Raw genomic sequence first — 25,282 nt, forward strand, 5'->3', positions numbered from 1 at the left:
CCATATTTCACTGCCTTGGCTTGCATATCCAGACTGAAGAGCCATAGTCAACCCTGACCAATGGAGGCCTTGCTCACTCACATAAACCTGAACAATTGCCTTTTGACAAAAATTCAATTAAAAATTACACCCTAATTTTAAGGATGAAGCAGAGAATGAAGAATGAAACTTCAATATTCAAATATTTCTTTGAGCAAAACCATAAATACTAATTTTCCTGAATATTTTATGTTATTGCTATGTTATTAGACCAGTAAACCAAAGGCTGGGAGTGATAATCCAAAGACAAAATAGATTTGTGTTAATTGGAAAATTAGAAAAAGTTTTTAAAACTTTGAAATAAAAACTGAATATCAGTAAAAGAGACTATAATCTGATAAAACTTCATGAAAACTCATGCCTTTGAAGAAAGGATATGTTTTTGACTTTGGTCTGACACCAACATGATCAATACTTTTCTGACACCCCCTAACAAATCATTCAGATGCAACATAACACTCACTGTCAGGTCAATAAATGCAAGCAATATCCAGCTATGAGTAAAATATTTTTACAACTTCTATCATTTTACCAGTAAGAGGCCCAAAGTGGCAGAAGAGAACACAGAAGGTGTTCCAATGAAGGTGGAGAGGGTGAATCACTCGTTCCAAAAAATATTTAGTAGTAAAGTTCCCTCAAGCAGCATTGACAATCCAGAGAATGATATTTGGAAACTGTTCCCTTTAAAAATATTTGCATCACACTGAATGCAGACTCTGGTAATGGACCTACTGCCTGTTACACCACTGGCATATAGGGCAGCAATGAAATTTCTTCATCTCTGCCCGTGTTCAGGGCTTCCTTGATCGTGCCAGTAGCTTGGTTTTCACTACTGTCAGTCATGCAACCCGGGTGGAGACGCAGGAATATCTTCACACTCAGGTGTAGAAGAGTTCTTCATTGTTGTTTCTGTAACAATTCTGTTTTAGCAGTCAAGGTTGTTAGCCCTGAGCTGAACCCCCGAACCTGGAGGACCAGTGGACCGCTCTTATTCTAGCCTTTACCCTTTGACCTGTTTGGCATGGGTGACCCTACCAAAAGCCAAAGCATAAAGCCCTGACTTCAGCCATATAGCTCTCTGAGTCATTGTGGCACCAAGACTCCGAACCACGACAAGATTGTGGTCCTCTTGGAGGAAGGTCTGGGAATCGACCATTCTAATCATGGAAGTATAATCCTAAAGAATGTTTCTTGATGTAATTAAATGTGGTGCCTTGTTGTGGTTTGGTTAGTACAGCTGAAAATGGTTTGATGAAAAAGCATTTTAACTTCTGAACCACCACCCATGAGTAATATGACTTGAATAACTTAAAGAGTTTATTCTAACAAATGGAGCTATTGGATCATTATAGTTGCGTACTGTGCTCATTACTCATTACAAAATTATGCACAAAACCTTGTAAAAATTGTGTATCAGCATACCAGGATCGAGCGTAAAATTTTAGAGGCTCTTGTAAAGATTATATATTGGTGGAGTTGGAAGAAACCTTCAATATTGATTAATTCATCCTGAGACCATAACTGGTGGACAGGAAGCATAACGAGATGAGTTGGATTACTCTAGCAGAGTGCTAGCATGGACGTAAGTGATCACCCGCTCCCTTCTCTTTCCATTCTACAATACAATGGTGCTGTGATGCTCTTTACACTAGCACCAAAGATCCTGGAGCCTCAACTTGTGATCAGTCTAATTTCTGATAAAATATATATAAGAATGTGGTTGATACAAAGCCGGGTGGCAGAGAGGAGGGTGCAGATCCAAACCATCTATACAGATAATTTCCCAATATCAGTACAAGGGAAAAACAACAACAGAATTCAGAATATAGTGATGTAGTCATGTTTAAGTTTATTGTCATTTGACTGAACAAATATATAACCAAACGAAATAACTTCCCTCCAGACCACAGTGCGCCCACACAACATATCACACACAGCACATAAACCAAAATATTATACCATAAACAAGTTTATAAAGTATAATTCAAAAATGCATGTAGTAAATCATAGCACAAGTAAACAGTTTGCTGCTCTCGTCAGAGTCTTAGTAGAGTACCGCACAGAAACAGGCCCTTCGGCCCATCTAGTTCGTGCCAAAACCATTTAAGCTGCCTACTGCCATTGACCTGCACTGGGACTATATCCCTCTATAGCACTATCATCCATGTTGAAATTGAGCTCACGTGCACCACTTGTGTTGGCAGCTCGTTCCACACTCTCACAACCCTCTGCGAAAAGAAGTTTTCCCTCATGTTCCCCTTAAACTTTTCACCTATCACCCTTAATGCATGGCTCCTGGTTGTAGTTCCACCCTATATCAGTTTTTACCCTATCAATACCTCTCATAATTTTGTATACCTCTATCCAATCTCCACTCAATCTTCTACATTCAAAGGAATAAGGTTCAAACCTATTCAATCATTCCTTATAATTCAGATCCTCCAGACTTGACAACATCCTTGTAAATTTCCTCTTTACTCTTTCAACCTTATTTACATCTTTCCTGTAGGTAGGTGACTGAAAATGCACACAATACTCCAAATTAGGCCTTGCCAAATAACTTCAGTGTAACATCCCATCTCCTGTGCTGAATACTTTGATTTATGAAGGTTAATGTGCCAAAAGCTTTCTTTACAACCGTATTTACCTGTTACACCACTTTCAATGAATTATGGACCTGTTTTCCCAGATCCTTTTGTATTACCACACTCCTAAGTGCCTGACCCTGGCCAGTCCTACTAAAGTGCAACACCTTGCACTTGTCAGCATTAAATTCCATCTATCATTTTTCAGCCCATTCTTCCAGCTGATCCACAATAACCTTCCTCACTGTCAACTGACGAGACCTCAATGATGGCAGGGTATTAGTCTCACAGCCTGAGGAAAGAAGCCATTACCCACTCTGGCAGTCCTAGTCCTGATGCTCTGTACCTCCTTTCAGACTGTGGTGGGTTAAAACGATTACGGGATGGGTGATAGGGATCCACGGCAATGCTTTGGGCCCTTCGTCTGCAATGGTCCCGGTAAATGCAAAAAATGGGGCAAGATAGACCCTGATGATCCTCTCAGCAGCTTTTACTCTCCTCTGTAGGGTCTTGTGGTCTGCTGCCTTACAGCTTCCATACCACACAATGATGCAGCTTGACAGGACACTCTCAATGGTGCTCCTGTGAAAGGTTGTTAGAATCGGGGCTGGGAGCTTTGCATGCCTCAGTCTTCTCAGAAGTCATAGACGTTGCAGGCCTTCTTAACTAGAGGTTTTGTGGGCCCACGTTAGATTGTCCATTACGTGTACACCAAGAAACTTTGTGCTCTTCACTCTCTCCATGACAGAACCATGGATGTGTAGTGGAGAGTGGTCGACCTGTTCCTCCCTAAAGTCCACAATCATCTCCCTTCTCCTGTCCATGTTGAGACCCAAGTTGTTGTTCTCACACCATCTGACAAGCCTCTCTACCTCCTCTCTGTATGCTGATTCATCACTGTTGCTGATGAGGCCAACCACTGTTGTATCATCAGGGAACTCATTGATAAAGTTTGAGCTGACTTCATAAGTCAGCAGCGTAAACAGCAGCAGGCTGAGCACACACCCTGGGGAGCACCAGTGCTCGGCGTGATGGAGCTTGAAATGTTGCTACCAACTCGCACTGACTGGGGTCTTTCTATCAATAAGTTCAAGATCCAGTTACAGAGAGAAGTGTTGAGTTCCACAAGGACAGTTTACCCACCAGCCTCTGATCATGCTAAACGCTGAGCTGAAGTTGATGAACAACATCCTAGTATATGAGGCATCATTTTCTAGATGGGGCAGGACAGAGTGGAAAGCCAAGGCTATGAAATCATCAGTGGACCAGTTTGAGTGATAGACAAACTAGAAAGGGTTCAATGTAACTGGAAGGTGGAACTTTATATGATCAAAGCACTTCATGATTGTTGAAGCCAGTGCCATTGGGCAATAATCATTTAGGCCAGTTACCATTGCTCCAGTGAGCAGCGAATTGCTGGTAGCTGCCTTGAAGTCTGCAGGGACAGTGGACTGTTGCCGAGAGTTATCTAAGATGTCCCTTAAAACCTCTGTTAGCTGGATCACACAGTCCCTCAGCACCTGAGCAGGTACGTTGTCCAACCCCGAAGCTTTGCAGGGGTTTATTCTGGTTAGGACTCTCCTCGCCTCGGCTGCAGCAAGACAGGGTGCTTGTTCCTCAGGAAGAGAAGGGGCTTTCCTCAATGTCACACCGTTCAATTTGCGTGAAGCGTCGCTGCCACTGATGTGCAGGGTGGACTTGTAATCAGTTATGGTTTGTGTACCTTGCCACATTTGCCATGTGTCCCTGGTGTCACAAAGGTGTCTGTGGATTTCCTGTGCGTCCTCATACGTTGCCTTCCTGCTGGCATGGGAGATTGTGGCTTTTGCTGACCACAGTCGTCCTGTCCCCCGATCTGAAGACAGAGTCCCATTCCCTAAGCGGCACACGAACCAGTCAGACCTTGTTTCTGGTTTACCCTGGCAGTGTAGCGTAAAATCCTCAGTGCACTTTCCTATGTAGCCAGTTACCGATCTCGCATATTCATCAATGTTGACATGACTATTGTAGGTAGCCACCTCCCTGAATATGCTCCAGTCCATGCTTTCAAAGCAGCCCTACGGTGCTGAGGTGGCACCTTCTGGCCAGGTCCTGATCTCCATGCAAACTGCTTTGACTCGTTTACCCGGTGGTCTGTATACAGGGTGATTCTGAGGTGGGGGCGGGGGACACAGGCTTGTAGGCTCCACAAATGTTGGTATAAACCAGGTCTAATATATTCTCTTCTCTAATTACAAGGATGACATGATGGTAGAACATTGGCAGGACTGTTTTTAAGTTGGTATGATTGAAGCCGCCAGCAACAATGAAGGCACCATTGGAATGAGTGGCTTTGAGGCTACAGATTGTACCTGCAATACCTCCCCAGTACTAGCATGGGGGGGAGGAGGGATGGAAACAGCAAAAACCACAATGGCAGTGAACTCCCTCAGTAAGCAGAATGGCCTCCACTTCACCATTAAAATCTCTATCTGCAGTGAGCCACTACTACCAAGGCGTTCACACACCAGTTCTTATTGATGTAGACACACAGATCTCCTTCACGAGTCTTGCCAGAGGTCGCAGCATTCCTGTTCATCCACAAAGAGATTAGGCTTTCTCGCTGGGTGGCTGAGTCTGTAATGGTGTCTTGAAGCTACGTCAGGACAAGTGTGCAACAGTCTCTCATCTCCCGCTGCTTCAGACGCAGACAATCCAGTTTATTTTTCAGTGATCAGATGCTAGCAAGTAAAATTGATGGGAGTGTGGGCCTGCAAGGATCCGCTGTAAGTCTGGCTTTAATACTGGCACGCTTACTGTGTCTCTGTGTTGGAGCTCACCATTTCTGATGGCCACTTTCCCAAATTACTACAGTAAACTGCAGTGCAGAGAAACAGCCCACTCTCCGGGTTAGTCCGTAACTGTGCAGCACCTTCGTTATTCCGCTTCCTAATGGGGTAGACTTGCAGATTTTAGTGTTCTTAATGTTCAGCAGTGCTTATTGGTCATAGAAAAGATGAACAGGACAAGAAATTTCACTGTTGGTTGGAACCAGAGTGGCCACTGTATCCATGAGCACTGCCATCCTGTAGTTACAGGGAAAGTGCAGTGCAGACAGACAAAAAGACCATAAGACAAAAGAGCAGGATTAGGCCACTCGGCCCATCGAGTCTGTTCTGCCATTCCGTCTTGGCTGATTTATTATCCCTCTCAATCCGATTCCCCATAACTTTTTTTTACCCTGACTAAACAGGAACCTGTCAACCTCTGCTTTAAATTTATGCGATGATTTGGCCTCCACAGCTGTAAGCAAAGACAATACCTAATCCAACGTACTACCTCATCCTGGATGGCAAATGACCGAACATTCTTGACCAAACCCCCATACAGAACCTTGTCAAAGGCCTTGGTAAAGCCAACTTTCCAGCTGATAATTCAAGCAGAACTGATCAAAACTGTACCTCGAAGGAAGATCTCTGATAACTTTCTATTACCAACAGATACAATTAATTCTGGGTATGACAATTATTTTGTCAGCTTGGACAAAGTGATCCTTTGACAGAATATCACACATGGACAGTGTTGTGTCTATGCATAACTACGTATCAATTTTAAAAAAGCAGGAACATGGGAGATGGCTTTAACTGGTGTATTCACATTGCAATGAGAGAGAGAGAACAATGTGCATGCGTAGACAAGTGCACGTGCAGAAAACAGATCAATGCGTAGTGCTGGGGGGTGGTCAATGCTCTAAAAGAAAGAGATTACATTTCTTCCTCCTTTAGATTAATGCAACATAAAACTGTATATGTACAAAACATTCAATCTTCCTTGCACAACCCCTATTCCAAATAAACATGCTTTTGTGGCGACCCACTTTCTGCGCAGGCGAACCGGCTCACAAATAGCCAGCGCGCGGGGGAAGACTTTGGTAATGCACCTCTGACGTCATTTCTGCCTGGAGAGGGCAGGTGCTAGGGATTAGATGTCAGCGCCGTGAAGTTTGAATAAACTAGTCTCGAAACGACTTACCGACTGTGTGTCGTCTCTAGCTCTGTATGTAGTACATCACTACATTGGTGACCCCGACGGTCCAAACGAGATTTGGACCAAAGATGACCGACTCTTCATCTGTTCACGCAGTTTCGCTGAAACTGCCGACTTTCTGGACGCTGCGACCACGCGTGTGGATTAGCCAAGCAGAAGCCCAGTTCCAGATTTGGCAGATATCTTCTGATTCCACACGTTACTACCACGTGGTGAGCGCCCTTGACCAGGACATGGCCGCCCAGGTTGCAGATTTCATACAGTCGCCTCTGGAAGAAGGCAAATATGAAGCACTCAAAGCGCTGCTCATTGGGACCTTTGGCCTCTCACGGCGTGAGCAGGGTGCCCACCTGCTTCACCTGGATGGTTTGGGAGACAGACTGCCGTCAGCATTGATTAATGAGATGCTGGCCCTGGCTGATGGACACAAGCCCTGCCTCATGTTCGAGCAAGCATTCCTAGAGTGACTGCCTGAGGACATACATCTGCTGCTGGCCGACGCAGATTTCAGCGACCCCCGGAAGGTGGCGGCCCGGGCAGACGTGCTGTGGAAAGCCAAGAGGGAGAGCGTGGCGTCCGTTGGTCAGATTACCAGGCAACGCACCCAACAGCGGACCAGACCAGGCCCGGCAACGGAGCGCACACTATACAGAGGCAGGAGTGAGGAGGACAGTGAACAGTGGTGTTTCTACCACCAGCGGTGGGGCACAGAAGCCCGCCATTGTCGCCCGCCCTACAAGGGCCAGGGCCAGCTGCCGCTAATGACTATGGCGGCTGGCCACCAGGACAGCCTCTTGTACGTCTGGGACAAACTCGGGACGCCGCTTCTTGGTCGACACCGGAGCGGAAATCAGCATCTTGCCCTCGACGGGGTACGACATCCGCAACAGGAAGCCAGGACCCACCCTGAGGGCCGCAAACGGCAGCATGATACAGACCTACGGCACCTGCACAGTGCAGCCGCAGTTCAGCGCCAGCCGGTTCATGTGGGACTTCACACTGGCCGCCGTGGCCCAACCACTCCTGGGGGCGGACTTCTTGCAAGTTCAGAGCCTGCTGGTCGACTTGCAAGGGAAAAGACTAGTACATGCCGAGACTTTCCAGACGTTCTCCCTGGGTGAAGCCAAGTTGCAGGCCCCACACCTGGACTCCACCACGCTGTCGGACAATGAATTCACCAGAATCCTGGCAGACTTTCCATCGATTCTGGCACCGCAGTTCACGGCAGCCATGCCCAGACACGGGGTTCAGCACCACATCCCGACCAAGGGACCACCCCTCCACGCCCGCGCACTAAGGCTCCCCTCGGAAAAGCTCCGCCTGGCGAAGGAGGAGTTCAAGAGGATGGAGGAATTGGGGACCTCCCAAACAGAGGCTGATCCAGACTGTGGACATTGGGGGGAGTATCGCTGGTTCTGGGGGGGGGGGGGCGGGTACGTGGCGACCCACTTTCTGCACAGGTGAACCGGCTCACAAATAGCCAGCGCATGGGGGGAGACTTTGGTAATGCACCTCTGACGTCATTTCCGCCCGGATAAAATGCCAGCGCCGCGAAGTTTGAATAAACTAGTCTTGAAACGACTTACCGACTGCGTGTCGTTATTTCAGCGCTGTGTGTAGCACATCGCTACACTTTCACAATAACAGTATTTTATTAACCACAGTTCTAAAGATTCTGTCTTTTGGGTGGTGCTCTGTTTCTTTCAGGATATGCCTCTGGACCTGTGGAGTGGCATCAGGTTTGGTAGGTGTCTTGTCTCAGACAACGTTCTACATTTTCAATGTCACATTGGTATCCGTGACATCATCATTGAGAGGCAAGTCCGGTGACTGTAATGTGTCCATCTTGTTGAATGCAGACAACAGTTGTGTTCTTCAATTAAGCATCCAGTATCTGGTCCACATGACATCTCCTGTCTGATCTCCAACATCCACTGTGTACATCTGTGGTCCAGTTGTTGTAGCAATCCTACTGGGTGTCCACTTGTCTTCTTGGTAATCATACACTAGGACATCCTGTCCAATCTCAAAGCCCCTTGCTGATTTACTTGGCAACTGGCTGAACTGTTTATCCTGCACTTCCTTCCACAGATTTGAATTCAGGAGGTCTATGTGAGATCTCAGATTCCTGTTCATGAACTGCAATGCAGGAGTCTGATTTGTTGTTGTACGAACAGAGGTCTGATACACAAAAAGGAAGTTGTCCACCTTGTGCTGTAGAGAAATGTCCTCTTTGTCTATCACATTAATGGACTTCCTGAAGGTTTGGATAAACCTTTCAGCTGACCCATTCGTTGCTGGGTGGTGAGGAGCTGACTTGAAACGTCTGATGCCATTTTTCTTCATGAACAGTCAGAATTCTTCTGATGGGTATTGTGGCCCGTGGTCACTTACAATTTGTTCTGGTAAGCCATTTCTCGCAAAGGTAGTCCTCAGAGCAGAGACAGTCTTCGCTGAGCTTTTTACTTCATTGGTATAACCTCTGGCCACTTCGAATGAGCATCCCCAGCAATCAGGAACATGGAGTCCATGACTGGGCATTCAATTACATCAGCACTTTTGGGCAGCAGTTCAGCTGGACCATTATATACTGTAAATCCTGCAGTAGTAAAGGTAGAGATGAGGTAGCCTCCAGTGAATGACTCCCTTCCTGTCACCCAAAAGCAATTCCCTCATCTGCAAAGTACAAGTCAAGAGCATGGTGGAATCCTCTCCACTTGGTTGGAAGGGTGCTGCTCCAACAAAGCTCAAGAAGGTCTATGTCATGCTGGACAAAATGTCCCACTTGATTGGCACCCCTCTGTCTCCTGAACAGTCATTCCTTTGACCACCAGTACCCCTTGGCTCCAGTGTATACCTTACTCAGGCTACTCCAATGACATCCTCCAAAACTGTGACTACTACTACCTGGGGCAAGGACACCATGCGGGTGAGAACGACATTGTGCGTGTGCTCCTCTCCAAGTCAGAAACTTTTGTGACTCTGAAGTACCATTGCTTCATTGACAGTATGTCCAAATACTGAAACTCCAAACCCCAGAAGTATTGTGGGAGGTACCTTCATCAGATGGCCTGCAATGGTTCAAAAGAATGGCCGGCCACCAACTTTCCAAGGCCAATTGGTGATGGGCAATAAGTGCTAACTTTGTCACTGACACTCACTTCCCCCAAAAAATGGATAAATTAAAAAATTAGTTTGCTGATGTAGTCCCAGCGTCTGAGAGTTGTGGATCCTCAAAGGGCATACTTACTGTAGGTAATATGAGTAGTCAAGGACAAACCCTGCCCACAAGGCACTACAAAGTCTCTGAATGAACTAGCCTTTGACTGATGATATAGCCCAGCCCTCAGCTTTGCTTGCTGTCAAAGATTTTCACTAAATTCGAATGAACTAACATTCTGAACATTTAAAAGCTAATGAAATGAAATTTAGAATCAAAATATTACAATTATTACATATTTAAATAGGTGAGCAGAATTAATTCAAAACAATTAAAATCTGAATAAAAATACAAGTAATTTTTCATTCAGGGTTTGGTGATGAAGCAAGTTTCTTTTATACACAGAACAGTAGGTGCCTTGACACACTGCTCGGAGTGTTGTTAGAGGCTGAAAAGATGGGGACCTTTAGACAGGCTCATGGATTAAGGAAAATAGAGGGTTATGGACTATAAAGTGGGGATGGTTAGCTTGTTCATGGAGTAGGTTTATGTTTGTTGGCACAACATTGTGTGCGGAAAGGCTCATACTGTGCTGCACTGTTCTACGTTCTAAATGCAGCCCAGGAATTACCAGTAGGTCCGAGCCGGCATTATTAGGACTTGCAGATCTGTCCCAAAGCCCCAAACTTGCTGACAATTACACAGGCAAATGTAGACTTGCTGAGTTTTACTATTTACAGACAAAATCTGGGTAACTGAAACAGATTGTAAACAGCTGAAGACCTAGTTCTGGCCTTTGTGATAAGTTAATGTGCAAAAAAAAAACCTGTTTACTCTTCCTCCCTGCTTTCTATCTTTGAATCCATCTTGGATTCACCTTGATGTGGGATATCCTCACAAAGGCTACTCTCAATCTGCCAAATCTGACATAGAACAGTACAACATAGGACAGGCCCTTGAGCCTAGACTGTCTATACTGAATGCAATGCTAAATTAAAGAAAATCTTTTCTGGCTGTACATGATGCATTTCCCTCCATCCCCTGCATGTTCATGTGTCTAAACACCTCATAACTGCCATTGTCATGTCTCCTCCAGCAGAATGTTTAATTCCAGATTCCAACATCTGCCACGCCACTTCTCTTACACAAGCCCAAACTGTGTGTGTTTATTTTATACAAGTAACTTTTGTGTGGTACTTTAACAAATTCTATTGAAAATATAAATTTACAAAGTTTGTACTTCATCTACTGTTTTCCCTTTACCTACCATCTAATTACAGCCCCCCAAATTCCAATAGATATTTCAAACATAACTTCTGTTTCATTATCCAGATTCAGTATGTTTAATCACTTAATTTATGTAAGTGTATTGTCAGCACTTACCAGACAACCGATGTTAGGTTAACTGGTCAATGGTTACCTATTTTCTCCTTCTATCCTTACTTCAATATTTACATTTGCTAAACTTTCAGTCTACTGATATGTACAGCATGGGATTAGGAAAGCAAATAGTAGATTGCCATACATTGTACAAAGATCTAAGATATCTGCCCTGAGTATCCTGTGTAAGCATTTACCTTGAAATATTGTATACAGATTTAGTCTCACTCACTGAGAAAGACTAAAGAAAGTATAACAAAGGTTAGTCAGTTGATAGGATTTGTTCTGAGGAGAAATTAAGTAGTCTAGACCTATAACCTTTAAACTTTACAAAAATGAGAGATAATCTCTTTGAAACCAATAATATTCTTTCAGGGCCTTACAGGGATGATGTTTCCTTTGAATTATCTGGAACCAAGAGTTCTTAGAGTAGGCGATTCAGGATTGAAATGAGAAGAAATTTCTTCACCCTGAAAATAATGAATTTCAGAGTTTCAGAGTTAATTACAGAGATTATTAATGACCGAGATCAATAGATAATTATGTGAATTGAGGGATATTAGGATAGTGAATGAAGGTAAATTGGAAATTAAAGACTAGCTATTATCTTCATGAACCAGTCAGTGGTGTAGTAGCATCATCAGCAGATTTAGAGGTGAATTGTCCTGGGTTCGAATCCAGCCAGTTCCTTGCACACTTCCCATTCGTGATGGGTTGAGTGTCAAGTTAGCAACTCGGCCTCGGGGAAAAAGAAATAGTCAAATGCTATGAAAGTGGCAAAAATGCTGCCCAAGGTGTGAAAAGGAACAACAATCATTGAATAGTGGAGCAGGTGGTTGGCGTTGAATGTTCATCCCGTTTTTATTTCTAATGTTCTTAAAATTCTGTAATTGTTTGTATTTATTAGGCCAGAGTTTGGACAAAATATAGCCAAAAATAATGTCTCTAAATGTAAAACAACCCTAGTTATATTAGTCCACTGTATTTTTGTATTTTGTCTGTATTTACTGTGTTCACTTTTAAAATCTAAAAGGAAATGAATCCACTCTGTTTAAATCCTGAAGGATGGTGCCCTTCTGTTTCTTAAACATCTCACCAGACAGACTTCATTCAGTGCTCTGTAACACCTTTGATGGCAGCTGGGTTTGCCTACTGTGCTGTTGATTAATGCCACGGGGAGGATGGCATAAATAATAGTGCAGGAGAGTGACTGTTAGTATCATTTTATTGTCTAATAAAACACCACCAGTGGCATTAGATGCACCAGAGAGGCTAATTACATAGTACTGGTGCAAAAAGCAATATTATCCCATGGACAGACAATCTGAGACATCAGACGTCATGTTACAAAATAGAAATGGCATCAACATTAACCGAGAATAGCTGACTACAGCTTTACTGGCCCAATTTAATTAAGTTTTAAGCTGTAAGGTGAAGAACAGAACGATGTCCATGTTGTGATATTCTATCAAGTCCAACAGAAAATTATTTTCCATTGTGGTTAACTATTTTGTATGACCCACTTTATTGCCATTAAGTCTATTGGTTTATAAAACAGCAATGGAGAAATATAGTTAAATCCTACCCTATATGAAGTTCTTAGACCAAGTATAAAATTGCATGGCAACAATTCAATTCATTGAACAGGATTGAAACTTGTAAATTCTCATTCACCCACACCAACCCAGGTGTGTTAATGTGGTCACCTATGTTCTTCAGTTGTCTTTTTCTTCTATTACTGTGGTGAACTACATATACCTGTCTGGACACCCCCCCCCCCCCCCCCCCCGCCCGCTGACTGCTCCTGTGGCTCCTCCCACGGACCCCGGTATAAAGGCAATTGGGGACTCCGCCCCGGTCTCAGTCTCCAGGATGCAATGTGGTGGTCAATTGCTGCTTGTTCTTTCTTCCAGCCAATAAAAGCCGATATCTCGCCTCACGTCTCAGAGAGCTATTGATGGTGTGTCAATTACCTGGCTCACTGCTCTGTTTTGAATATACGTCTATCTCCACTCACTAAATAATTCACTTATGCTTTGCTGTCTCCCCTTTTGCTGACTTCCATCTCCTGTTTCCCTTAAATCAGTTCCTGTCTTCAATTTAAGCACTTTACAGGTCATTATTTCTTTTCCCATATACCACAGTGTATTTTTTCTTCTCCAACACCTTGATCTATTCTTATTTTAAATACTGTCCTCTATTAAAATCTTCTATTCCTGATAAAGGTTCACATGCCTCAGTATGTGAATTTCTCACAAATCCTGCCAAACCTGCTGCCCATTACAAATGTTTTTTGCTAAAAAACATAATTTTCATGATCAAGTGCATTTACTTAGGTTTAAGCTTTTTCATCTACCCTGTATTCTGACATTTCAACATTAGTGTTGCCCTAGAAATGTAAACTAATGGCAAATAACACAGATTTTCATTCTGCCAACAAAAAAACCCAAGACGCGATGTAATATTGAAGTTGTATAAGACGTTAATGAGGCCAAATTTGGAGTACTGTATGCAGTTCTGGTCACCTACCTACAAGAAAGATGTAAACAAGGTTGAAAGAGTACAGAGAAAATATACAAGGATGTTACCAGGATGGGAGGACATCAGTCTGTGATGAGAGACCTTGACGAGGATGGCTTGGGCACAAGTGCTGGTGTATTCGAGGCTGGAATCGTGACACTGAATTAGACTGGAAGGAGAACTGAGCAAAAACAAAACGCTAGACAATATCTCTAGTTAGGCTTAAAATTGACAGACAGACAGACATACTTTATTGATCCCGAGGGAAATTGGGTTTCGCTACAGCTGCACCAACCAAGAATAGTGAAGAAATATAGCAATATAAAACCATAAATAATTAAATAATAACAAGTTAATCATGCCCAGTGGAAATAAGTCCAGGACCAGCCTATTGGCTCAGGGTGTCTGACACTCCGAGGGAGGAGTTGTACAGTTTGATGGCCACAGGTAGGAATGACTTCCTATGATGCTCAGTGTTACATCTCGGTGGAATGAGTCTCTGACTGAATGTACTCCTGTGCCTAACCAATACATTATGGAGTGGATGGGAGTTATTGTCCAAGATGGCATGCAACTTGGACAGCATCCCCTTTTCTGACACCACCGTCAGAGAGTCCAGTTCCACCCCCACAACATCACTGGCCTTACGAATGAGTTTGTTGATTCTGTTGGTGTCTGCTACCCTCAGCCAGCTGCCCCAGCACACAACAGCAAACATGATAGCACTGGCCACCACAGCCTCGTAGAACATCCTCAGCATCGTCCGGCAGATGTTAAAGGACCTCGATCTCCTCAGGAAATAGAGACGGCTCTGACCCTTCTTGTAGACAGCCTCAGTGTTCTTTGACCAGTCCAGTTTATTGTCCATTCGTATCCCCAGGTATTTGTAATCCTCCACCATGTCCACACTGACCCCTTGGATGGAAACAGGGGTCACCGGTGCCTTAGCCCTCCTCAGGTCCACCACCAGCTCCTTTGTCTTTTTCACATTAAGCTGAAGATGATTCTGCTCGCACCATGTGACAAAGTTTTCCACCGTAGCCCTGTACTCAGCCTCATCTCCCTTGCTGATGCATCCAACTATGGCAGAGTCATCAGAAAACTTCTGAAGATGGCAAGACTCTGTGTTGTAGTTGAAGTCCGAGGTATAGATGGTGAAGAGAAAGGGAGACAGGACAGTCCCAATCCTTCTTCAATCCTTCTTCTACTTCCGGCAGTTTCGATGCATCTTGGCATATTACTGCCCTCCGCAGGAAGTATAATTAATTATAGAATTTTAAGAAACTCAAATTCTCGCATATGAACTAGTCGCACATAGAAACAGAATAATAAACTCTTCAATCAGATGGTGGTTCTCTTGGTGGCCAAACAAAGATATAATTTAAAAAAAATACATATAAGTCAGACAGCCTCGTGAACAATATGCTTCTTTCAATTTTATATCGATTACAACTCAGCAAAACATGCTGAACTGTCTCTGGACTACCACAGTCACATAATCCAGTTGGATGATTTCCTATTATCTTTAAGTAATAGTTTAGCCCACAATGCCCCAACCCAAGTCCAGTTAATTTCACAATATCTCTACAATTTAAAGAGTAACAGTCTGAGACCTTTTTAACCAGTGGGTGACTAGAAAAGAAATGCCTTCCTTTTAATTCATTTTTCCAATCCTCCTGCCATTGCTTCTCTATGCCTTTTTTCATCCTACTTCTCAATTCTGCTCTGCCTAGGGGTATTCTAATTCCTACTTGCCCGCTCTGTAAGGAAGACTTTGCAATGCCATCCACAATTTCATTTCCCTCCACCCCAGCATGCCCAGGTATCCATGTAAATCGGACTTCACAACCCATCTTCCCTACTCTAAACAAAACTAAGACAATCTCAATAACTATGTCAGGATGAGTTTTTGATTTATTCTCTTTTATAGCCTCTAAGGCAGCAGCAGAATCCGAACAGATGATAACCCTGCATGGTGGAGAGTCTTCTATCCACCATAAGGACCAGAGGATTGCTAATAATTCTGTTGCAAAGACAGAAACACCATCTGAAACCCGGTGACCAATCTCAACTCCAAGTTGAGACACGTACATCCCAAATCCTGCCTTACTGCTCTCTGGGTCCACTGAGCCATCACTAAAAATCTTCAGATAAGATCCCCATTTATTATTTAAATATTCATTTACAATCGACGCTGTTGAAATTGCTCTGGTTCCTTGAAGCTGAAAAAGGAGGAATAGGTCTATTTCTGGTTCTGACAAAAGCCAAAAAGGAACAGGTGGCAAGCAAATTTGGTCAGTTATGTCTTCCTCAGTCAGTTTCAATTTCACAGCCCAGATATTAACCAAATCTAAAAATGGATATCTTTTAATTTTACTTTGGCGCTCTGACGTCTCCTGCAAAAGACATTTTGATGGACAGCTGTGACTGAAGCTATTTAGTTTTGCCCAATACCGCAGGCCCAACTTAACTTGTCTTAAATGTAAAGGCACTTCTCCCATCTCCACACATAATGCAGGGACTGATGTTGTTCTAAAGCTCCACAACAGAGTCTAAGTGCTTTGGACTGCACAGTGTCTAATTTTTCAAGCACTGCTGTAGCAGTGGAACCATAAGCAACACAACCATAATCAATAACTGATCTAATCATAACTAGATTTATTAAGTGCTTAGTTTCCCGCCCTGCTCCCCAGTCACATCCAGCAATATTTCTCATAACATTTAATACTTTCTCACACTTCCCAATTGTTTTATCTATATGAACCTTCCAAGTAAGTCTTTCATCAAACCAGATGCCTAAAAACTTGAATACTTTACTTTTTTTAATGGAGAATCATATAGACACAACTCACAATCAGGAATCTTTCTTCTAAAGCCAAAACTCATATGTTTGGACTTAGAAGCAGAAATCCTGAAATCCCATTTATTTGCACAGTTTTCAACTGATCTTAAAGCCTTTTGTACCTACTTTAATATATACTTTACGTTTCTTCCTCTTTTCCCGATTGCACCATCATCTGCAAACAACGATTTGCCAAATCCTGTCCCTACCTGATCAAAGATATCATTTATCATCACATTAAAAAGAACTGGACTAATGACACTTCCTTGAGGAGAACCATTACCTATTTTAACTGACTTGGAGATTGTTCCGCCTATTCTTACTCGAATTGTCCTTTCCTTAAGAAAATCTTTGATCCAATTAAACATTCTAACTCTAATTCCCGCATCACAGTTTAATTAATAAACCTTCCTTCCATAGTGAGTTATATGCTCTTTCAGTATCTAGAAATACACTTACCATTACTTCTCTATTTTGAAAAGCTTTTCTTCGCCACATGGGGACTCTCTTTTAAAACAAAAGGGGGGTGAATGTGGTGAACTACATATACCTGTCTGGACACGCCCCCTGCTGACTGCTCCTGTGGCTCCTCCCACAGACCCCTGTATAAAGGTGATGGAGGTCTGAGCCCGGCCTCTCAGTCTCCAGGATGTAGTATGGTGGTCAACCACTGCTTGTTCCATCTTCCAGTCAATAAAAGCCGATATCTCACCTTTACGTCTCAGAGAGAGTTATTGATGGTGCATCAGGGAGATCTAATATATTCTCTAACTTGATAAGACATGCTCCCAAGATAGACTCGAGTTGGAAGAACATCACCTGCAAAAACCAGTAGGACAGGAGAATCCTAATTACCTCCTTCTCCCGATTTTAATCACTTGACTTCAGTCACTCGACAACCTTTAATATTGTCCAAAATTTCCTTTTCAGTCATGCCAGACCAAACACCATTCACTACCACCCAACTCCCTTCCTTTCTTTCAGAGTAATACACTCCACTTTCACAACCAATTTTCCCACCATTTTAGCACTGCTATATTGGTCAACATCTTTGCAACCAATTTACAGCAATCCATTATACAAAATCTTGGCCTGGAATCCTTTACCTATTTCGTTCTGTAATGCTGCTGCCACTTTCAAAGGATTAAGGGCTCTAAATCCTCCTTCCCCTTCCTTCTGACCTTTAATTTTATACAGAACTACAAATTCCTCCAAGTCACCCATTTTCCTCAAATTTGTTGTCCCCTATTACATCAGGTCTTTCACTTGATGCACCTCTCTTTTTAGTTACCCTTACTTCTGGAGTATTCTACAGTGTCCCTCCCTCCTCCTTCAATCTCAACCCCCCCCCCCCCACCCTTTGCAGCCATAAGCTACAAACTAACCTTTTCAAACTACTAGGCTGAATAAAGGGAAAGAAAATAAATTAATAAAATACATAAAATTAAACAAACTGGCCAACCAAAAGTTAAGGGAAACCACCACTGATCGAACATCAAAACAACACTTCCACCCTCCAGTTCCACCACAACTCTTCTGAGCATCAATCCTCTCTCTCTCTCTCCCTCCCTCTCCCTCCCTCTCCCTCCCTCCCTCCCTCTCCCTCTCCCTCTCCCCGTCTTGTTTTACAGTGGTTGGCACCCAGCTTAATGGTGCATTACCGCCTCCTTCTGTTCCGGAGTATGCGATGGACTCACACTCTAAATCCCTTCACCCAATCGCACACATACACATACCCTAACCTACACTTCATCCTTCCCATCCTAGTCCCCTATTTCTGTTTATCCATGATATCCTATAAAAAACCCCTATACCCCTTAAGAAAGCTAAAAATACCCTGACCTGTGTTCTCTCACCCATGCCCAGCAACCCTTTTAATGTGAATTCCTGCACCCCCAATTCCCTTAGATTAATTCTCATCATCTCTCTCTGTATCCCATACTTCCTGCAACTTAGAACTACATGTTCTACTGACTCCTCTTCCTGACATTCCGCACAAAATCCTGTCTGGTGTTTCCCTATCAATTTCAATATTTGGTTTAGTGCACAGTGCCCCAGCCTTAACCTAGTCCACACAATTTCCTCTCTTCTGTATCTACTTCCTACCCTAGTACCTGCAACACGTTTTTGTATTTGATATAAATGCCTCCCTTTCCCCTCCCTGTCCCATCTTTCTTGCCACATTTGGTTAATTTTTTTCCAGATTACACACTTAACCTTTGCTTTACTGATACTAATGTGCATTTCTATATTTTCTTTCTTTATTGCCCTCTTTGCCAACTCATCCACCCTTTCATTGCCCTTCACCCCTACATGAGCTGGAACCCATAGAAATTTAACCTGACCTCCCTGATTTGCAACTCTTGTGACTGACTGAAGGACTTCATGAAGTACATCTTGCCGGCTGTTTGAGTGAGAAGACCTTAAACTTGCTAGTACTGAAGATGAATCTGAGCATATCAACGCTTTGACTAGTTTAGTTTTCTCCACCCAACGCAACACAACCAACACTGCCATCATCTCCACTGTATACACCGCTAACTTATCAGATGTTCTTCTGCTGATGCAATTGCTTTTGCTGGTATAGCCACCCCAAAACCTGTCACTCCTGTCTCAGGTTCCTTAGCACCATCTGTATAGACCTGAGTATATACTTTTCCATCACTTGACAGTTAAATGCACTTACCAAATCAGTTTTATATTTTCCTTTCCTTTTTACCTCTAACAAATGCCAGTCTACATCAGGCCATACCAGCTTCCATGGAGCTACAACCGGATAAACTACTGAAGGACTTATCCTTAGATCAAACATTCCACATGATCTAGCAATATCATTCCCTACCCGACTAAAGTTTTCCCTCTGAAACCTCCCATTTTCCCAGGACTCCTGCAACACTCCTTTAGCAGGGTGAGAATCATTGTGTCCCTGCAAATTAACCCAGTAGTTTGCCATCAATTGCATCCTTCTTAATTCCAAAGGCATTATTCCCATTTCTACCTGCAGGGCTGATACTGGTGATGTTTTAAAAGCCCCACTGCACACTCTCAAAACCTGAGCCTGAATCACATCCAGTTTCCTGAAAAGAGACCTAGCTGCTGATCCATATGCTACACTTCCATAATCCAACACAGATCTTACTAAAGCCACATACATTCTCTTCAATGCTGAACAACTTGCTCCCCATTCCCTACCAGTCAAACATCTCATCACGTTTAATACTTTTTTACATTTCTCCTCAACTTTCCTGATATGGTCTGCCCATGTTAATCGTGAATCAAATATAACTCCCAGAAATTTAAATGATCCAACCCTTTCTAATTCAATCCCATACATCCTTAACTTCTTCCCTACTTCAATTCTTTTCCTAGTGAAAAATACAGTTTGAGTTTTTTCTACTGAAAATCTACATCCCCAATCATAACCCCACTCTACCACTTCATCAATTGCTCCTTGTAGTTTCCTGATTATATGCTCCGTGTTCCTGCCTCTTTTCCACAAGGCCCCATCATCCGCAAACAGTGACCTACCTATATCCACTGGTACCTTTGTGAAGACATTGTTGATCATAATGATGAAAAGTAACGGGCTAATCACACTACCCTGAGGTGTGCCATTTCCTACTATGTACTGTTTTGATAATTCTGATCCAATCTGAACTTGAATTTTTCTACCAAACAAAAAATCTTTAATCCAATTTAAAACTCTCCCCCCAACCCCCATCTTGTGCAGTTTAATTAATAATCCTTCCTTCCACATCATATCATAGGCTTTTTCAATGTCAAAAAACACTGCAGCTACTGATTCTTTATTTGCCTGGGCCTTTCTTATTTCAGTCTCTAACCTTATCACTGAGTCCATGGAATTCCTTCCCTTCCTAAAACCAATCCACTCTGATAACTTGCCATCATTCCTCTCTTCTCAAGATCAATTATCATCCTTTCCATTACCTTACATATATTTGATGTTAGTGCTATTAGCCTGTAGCTAGTGGGTTTTGATGGATCCTTGCCAGATTTCCTTATTGGAATTACTACTGCTTCTTTCCATGCACTTAGTAATCTTCCTTCCTCCCACACTCGGTTGTAATAATGCAGTAACTTCAAGAGCGCTCCTTCTCCTAGATTTTTTAGCATAACGTAGCATATTAGATCTTTCCCTGGAGAGGTTGGTCTCGATCTCTTTATTGCTCTCACCATTTCTGCCAAAGTAAATGGATCATCAATTATATCATCTGTTTCTTTCCTCCTGTTTAACACACCTGGGTATTGACTCATTGTTCTTTCCCTTCTCCTTCTCCCTTCTTCAGACAAATTTTCTGAACTATGTATCTTTACAAATGACTTGGCCATGATCTCAGCCTTATCCCTGCTGGAGACTGCCGTTTCCTCCTCAGATATCATTACTGGATACTCCCAATCCCTTCTATCTCGCCCCATCCTCTTAATCATTCCCCATACCTCTCCCACAGGTGTTGTTCTTCCTATTTTGGTGCAAAAACTCCTCCAACTTGCTCTTTTAGCTTGACGTATAGTTCTTCTCACCACTGCCTGTGCCTTCTTATATTGAATCAAATGCTGCATATTATGGGTTCTTTTAACTAGCCTGAATGCTCTATTTTTGTTTTTTTACAGCCTGACAACATTCCTCTGTCCACCTTGGCACTATTTTTCTATTCATCCTATTTTTACTCCTGGGTATAGATCCTTCTGCTGCCATAATAATTGCTGAAGTCACCTGACTGTTTAAATCATCTATATCTCCAGAAATGTCAATCTTTGTCAATGCTTCTTCACTTAACTTCTGGAACTTACCCCAATCTGCTTTTCCAAACACCCACTTTGGGACTCCCCCACCTGGTCTTATTTCAACTCTTTCACCCACTGAACATAAAACTGGGTGGTGATCACTGCCTACTGTTGAAGCAGTCCAAACTCCCCAGTTACTAATGCCAGCCAAGACATTAGACACTAACGTAATATCTAATACCGACTCAGTTCCTGTTGTTATGTTTATCCTTGTTCCTCTACCATCATTCATACATACCAAATCCCTTTCTTCCATCAAATCTTCAATTACCATTCCATTTGAATCTGTAATCGGATCCCCCCCATATTGTGCTGTGAGCATTGAAATCTGCACACCACACTACATTATGTCTATTTTGTCCTTGTATCCTTAGTAGGCTGTCCAAATCCAACCTTTTACATGGATTGTAGTAGTTAATTATAACCACTCCCTTCCGTCTCTCCCATATTTCCACCACTATGTATTCCTGATCGTCTCCTTTTTCCCGTACTCTATATGGTATACCTTGCTTGATTAACATAGCACAACCTCCTCCTCCTCCCCCTAGATTTCTATCTTTCCTTACCATTGTATACCCATGTACCACAAAGTCTAAAGCTGGTTTCAACCAAGTTTCCTGAATACACACTACATCCGGTTTTACAACCATTTCCTTAATAAAGTCCTTAAATTCCTGGCCATTGGCGAGTAAACTCCTTGCATTCCATTGCAAAAGAATCACCATAATGTGTACTAACCAACCTATGACACTTCCTGGCTTGACTGATTAGTGAGGTTCTCCCTCACTTCTTCCCATGTCAGTCCTACTAACCCTAAATGGTTTACTGCTGCTTTGACCACCAGCTGAATTTTGTCACATTTTGACTTTATCTCTGCCGTACTATTAATGACTCCTGCAATGAATGTTACTAGGGCTTTTTTTCCCCCACATAAATCCTGTCATTTACTCTTCGCTGCATCTCTTGCATCCCTATTGCTCTCTGGTCATTAGGAGCATTATTCTGTTCTCTTGACATTCTTACAGCTTCTGCATAAGTGATCTTTCTTTTCACTCTTATTCCTTGAATTTTATTCTCCCGTCTCATAACCTCACATCCACTATATGCCACATTATGAGCTCCTCCACAATTACAGCATTTTGGTTGCACTCCTGTTCCGCACTTTCCATATTCATGATCATCCCCACATCTAGCACATCTCCTCTGCCTTTTACAGTTTTTAGCTATGTGTCCAAACCTTTGACAATTATAGCACCTCAATGGCTTTGGCACATATACCCTTACTGGGTAACTCATGAAACCCAGGAACACTTTCCTTGGAACTCTTTCTTCTTCAAGTTCAATCAATACTGTTTCACTTTCCTTTTTCATTCCCTCCTTTGTTGTTTTCAGTCTTAGCACATTAATTACTTTCCCCCCTTTGATATTCCTCTTCAACTCCTCCATGTTGATACTCATTGTTACACCCGTGATCACTCCTTTACAACCACCATTTCGTGCTCCCACCCTCCCTGCATTTTCCTATCTCTTTTAGCTTGAGTGCTTTCTCAAGTTGTTCCTCATTTGCACATCTTACCAATAGATTGCCATCATTAAGGACTTTTGCAAATACTATTTCTGCTATCTTATTTGCCAGAGTTGTTGTTAGCACAAACGGGTTAATTTTCTTCATGTGTCCTTGCGCCTTCTCATTAAACCTAATTATGACAACACCTCCTCTCTGAACTTGTTCATCTTCCTCACTTTCAGAACTCTCTCCATTGTCATTTCTTATTCTTTTATTCCCTTTGTCTCGGTTTTCATTCATCCATTCCCTCACTATCTCCTTATTCCCTTTATTTCTCCCTTCACAATAATCCATTTCTCCCCAGCTGCCTACCTCTGATCCCAAATCCCTATCTCGCTCCTTCTCCACTCTCTTTCCCTCAGCCCCTCCTCTCGCCTTGTCTGCCATTACCAGACCCAGGCAACCCCCTCCCAGCAACTCCCACTCTCTTTCCCTCAACAAGTTCCAAACCACTTTCACACATGCACCAACTCCCTTGCTGGACAGCAATCATCAGCCAATCACACAACCACCCTGAGCATCAATCCTCCATTCAGGTGCTTTTTAAATACTCAATTCTTGGTGCCCAAAACATGATTGCCAATTAGCTATCCTTTAAGGCTCCTGAACCCTTAAAGGGGCCACATCAGCTAGCCATATTCCAGTGAGTTGGAGAGTTAAAACACCGGAAGCTGGCATGGTTGGTTGCGTATTGTAACAGGACACCCTCCCTACGGCTGACTCCTGACAGCCCTGGCTGCTCAGAGAGGCAAAGATATTAGTCAGAGATGAGAACCGGATCCAAGAGTCCCTTTCAGGAACCCAGCACCATTCCTCTTATGCAAATCCTTCCCTAACCATGAGGAACCCAAATGGTTTGTGAATCCAGAATTCTTTTTACAGTGAAAACCTGTTCCCCATCAACAATCTGGGTGGCTGTGAGGCTGATGGTGCTGGGGCTAAAGGACAGGTACTCACAGAATTCAACTTGGAAATATGGAAAGTGGGATTGATCTTGAGTGTCTTGGGGAGCTTGCAAGTCATTGGGTTTACTCTTTGAGAACCTTGAAGGGTTCAGTTTCCTAGACTCCACATGGAGAGGCAAATCGTGAGTCAACAGCCAGTCCTGTTGTCCAGGCTGCCAAACTGGTTCCTGTCTTCTTTTGCAGTTTGCCTTTATTTCAGCCTTCCAGGTACAGGCTAACAAAAATTCCCTTGCCCTAGTCCATTTGATGTGAATTGTGGACCACGATCCGTGACTATGTCCACCGGAGAACCATGGATTCTGATGACCTGTTCCAGGACAATTTTGGCCATTTCCGATGCAGATGGTAATTTATCCAAGGCAATGAATCTGCAGGTCTTTGAAAATCTATCAACAATTACCATGATGATGGTCTTCCCTCTGGACGGTGGAAGACCTGTGACAAAGGCAGTGGAGATGTGCGCCCATGATCTGTCTGGAATAGGTAGGGAGAGGATGGAGGAGCCTTGGGGTTGGGTATGGGTTCCTTGTTCTGGGTGCATACCTCACATGGCTGCACGTATTGCCAAACCTCTTTTACCAATCCAAACCACCAGTACCTCCTCTTGATGAACTAGAGGGTTTTAGCAATCCCTGGGTGAGCTCTCATTCTCGATGAATGTTCCCACAGGAATATCTGTGACCTGATGGAGCTTGGTTGTGACGAACAGTAGACCTGGAGGACCGTCCTTTGGACTCTCCCCTTGTGCCTAGGCCTTGTGAACAAGCTCATCGATTCTCCAATGGATTGGCATTATCAACTTCAATTGCAGCAAAATGGTGGTAAGCTGCTCCTCTCCTCCAGGTTCGTCAAACTGAATAGACAAGGCATCTTTTTACTGATTCTTTGACCCCAGTCGATAGGTCAGGACAAAGCTAAAATAGGTGAAGGAAAGAGACCACCTGGCCTGTCTGGAATTCAGTCTCTTGGCCTCCTAATATAAACCAGGTTCTTGGGACCTGTCCAGACAATAAAGGTGTTCTTGGACCCTTCATGCTAGTGAATTCTTCCAATGCCAGCTGAACTGCTATTAGCTGCCCATTTCTGATGTCTTAGTTTCTTTCTGCTGGGGATAGCCACTTGGAGAAAGAATGCACATGGGTGCAGTTTACTGTCCGAAGGTGATCGTTGAGACAATGCTGCACCCACTCCAAAGTCCGAGGCTTCCACCTCCACAATGAATGGAAGGTCCGGTTTAGGTGAAACTGCAGTGAACTGCTGTTTGAGCTCTGCAAAAGAAGACTCCACTTTAGTAGTCCAGACAAAGGGGCCTGTGGATCTCTTAGTTATAGCTGACAGAGGAGCTGCCACCGAGCAGAAGTTGCTGATGAGCTCATGATGAAAGTTAGCAAA

The sequence above is a fragment of the Hemitrygon akajei genome, chromosome 5, assembly GCF_048418815.1.
Source record: "Hemitrygon akajei chromosome 5, sHemAka1.3, whole genome shotgun sequence".
NCBI lineage: Eukaryota > Metazoa > Chordata > Chondrichthyes > Myliobatiformes > Dasyatidae > Hemitrygon > Hemitrygon akajei.